We start from the raw sequence: 2,557 nt of genomic DNA, 5'->3' as shown, positions 1-2,557 counted from the left end.
AGCGTCCCACAGGTTGGAGCGTCCCACAGGTTGGAGCGTCCCACAGGTTGGAGCGTCCCACAGGTTGGAGCGTCCCACAGGTTGGAGGCCCCGGGGAAGACCCAGAAGTTGCTGGAGGGATTTTTCTTTAGCAGGGAACGCTTCAGATGGAGACGGATGTCTGGGTTCCTCTCCTGGATCTGTTGCCTCCACAACCCGATTACAGATAAGCAGTAGAAGATGGACAGATGAATGAAATATCACACGGTAAGTACATACAGGTTTCCTTGACAACGGGCATGCTAATCAGCAGGCAGCAGCGAGTCCCCGCAGCTAAAGCAGTTAAGCTAAATCTGAGCAGCCTTCATGAGACACAAAGCTAACTAGCAGCAGCTAACTAGCCTGACTGTGCTCTTAGCAAGGTGAGGAACGACGGTGACGGCAGTGAAGGCGGGGCCTGTCACCTGACGACATCATGGCATTGGTCTAAAGGTGTGATTAAAGGGGGTCTTCAGCCAGGACAGGGGGGCAGGATCCCCATCCTTCATGTACCCAATGAATCGACTGAAGGGAACAAGAAGTTTCACAGCAACACCACATGAATGTAGGAATGAGTAAATAATGCAGCGTAAATGAGTTCAAGCTACAGGAAACAGAAAGTTATTTACCAAAACAAGAGAAGTTACTCTGTGGTTAAACATGTGCAGGAAGACGTGGGTTCAAACCCCGAGAAGAAACTTGTCCCAGTGAAACGTGAGCTAAACGTGAGCTAAATGTGAGCTAAATGTGAGCTAAATGTGAGCTGAATGTTTCAAACAATGTTCCATGAAGTTCAGCTCAAATGAACACATTTCTAATCCAACACATCTGAATTAAAATCTTTTACACATTCTCAACCAAACAACTCATTAAAACATCTGGAATAAAAAACCTACAGCAAAACGACTCCTTTAATGAATGAATGAACAAGAACTAGAAATCATCTTAAAGCCCTCAGATCTAAACTTCACATCCAACATTTCTATTTTTAAAGTAAAACATTTAACATCAAAGGATGTTTGTTTTCTGCACTTTAATAAATAATAATAATAATCATCATCATCATCATTTCTGACCAGACCCTTTAATATTAGTAGTTTCTACGACTGCAGAACAAATTATTGTGACAAAAACAAAAACTGCTTATAGGAGCTAAAGATCAGCTAAAATTCAACACTTTACCTGACAGATTAAAAACAGGCAGGTTCAGGCTTCACCACTGCCCGGACTAAATAATCTGTTTAAATCTCAAAAATAAAATGATCTTCTTTAACATTCATTAAACCTGATAACTGCAATTTAATCCCATGTAAAAACTTGGATTATTTAATCTGTGTTAAAACCTGACAACTCTGCAGTTTAATGACAGGTAAAAACCTGGATTATTTAATCTGTGTTAAAACCTGATAACTCTGCAGTTTAATGACAGGTAAAAGCCTGGATTATTTAATCTGCGTTAAAACCTGATAATTCTGCAGTTTAATCCCAGGTAAAAACCTGCATTGTTTAATCTGCGTTTAAATCTGATTATGCTGCAACTTAATCCCAGGTAAAAGCCTGGGTTATTTAATCTGTGTTTAAACCTGATAACTAGTTTCATCCCAGGTAACAACCTGGATTATTCAATCTGCGTAAAAACATGAAAATGATGCAGTTTAATCCCAGGTAAAAACTTGGATTATTTAATCTGTGTTTAAATCCTGATAACTGCAGTTAAATCCCCGATAAGAACTTGGATTATTTAATCTGTGTTAAAACCTGATAACTCTGCAGTTTAATCCCAGATAAAAGCCTTAATTGTTTAATCTGCGTTTAAATCTGATTATGGTGCAGTTTAATCCCAGGTAAAAGCCTGGATTATTTAACCTGTGTTTAAACCTGATAACTAGTTTCATCCCAGGTAAAAACCTGGATTATTTAATCTGCGTTAAAACATGAAAATTCTGCAGTTTAATCCCCGGTAAAAGCCAGGATTATTGAATCCGGCTCGTGTAGTGGGTCAGATGTTGATCAGGGTCCTGTCTGCCTGTAGTGGTGAGGTTGTTAAAGTAGTAAAAAGGTGAGTTTTACCTGACACAGCCTCCGTCCAGTCGATCCGAACACCTCTGAAAAACTCCCGACCAGAACACATCAACAGACACGAGGCATAACAACTTCCGGTATAGGATTTTCACAATTAAACAAACATTTGTTCATGGTTTACCGTCTGTCGCTTCTTCAATTCAACTCGTGAATCTAAAATAGGCATTTAAATAAAAATATTCACACTATTTTATTACTGTTTTATATGTATTATATATTTTCTTATTACAGCATATTTGGAAAGTTCAGATCGATGTTCTCATGCATTTACATTTATTACAGGAGCTTCTAAAGACCTGAGTTGAAGTTCATTCCCTCTCATTTGACATGAAATGATCGATCCAGCTGCTTCTTTATTAAGGAAAATTGTTTGTGCAACTGTGACATTTAATTTTTGCATTTATTTTCACCACACAGAACCAGACCGTTCAGCTGTTGTGCCGTTTTTTTTTTTTTT

General features: G+C 38.7%; 1 protein-coding gene across 1 annotated transcript in view; it reads right to left on the bottom strand.

Moving 5' to 3' along the window:
* Nucleotides 1-2,557, bottom strand: part of nfkb2 (nuclear factor of kappa light polypeptide gene enhancer in B-cells 2 (p49/p100)) — a 38,200-nt gene that overhangs the window by 34,041 nt on the left and 1,602 nt on the right. The gene's annotated exons all lie outside the window — the stretch shown is intronic.

This window comes from Nematolebias whitei, chromosome 1 (assembly GCF_014905685.2).
Source record: "Nematolebias whitei isolate Nwh7 chromosome 1, NemWhi1, whole genome shotgun sequence".
Classification (NCBI taxonomy): Eukaryota; Metazoa; Chordata; class Actinopteri; order Cyprinodontiformes; family Rivulidae; genus Nematolebias; species Nematolebias whitei.
This window is presented reverse-complemented; position numbering and strand designations above follow the sequence as displayed.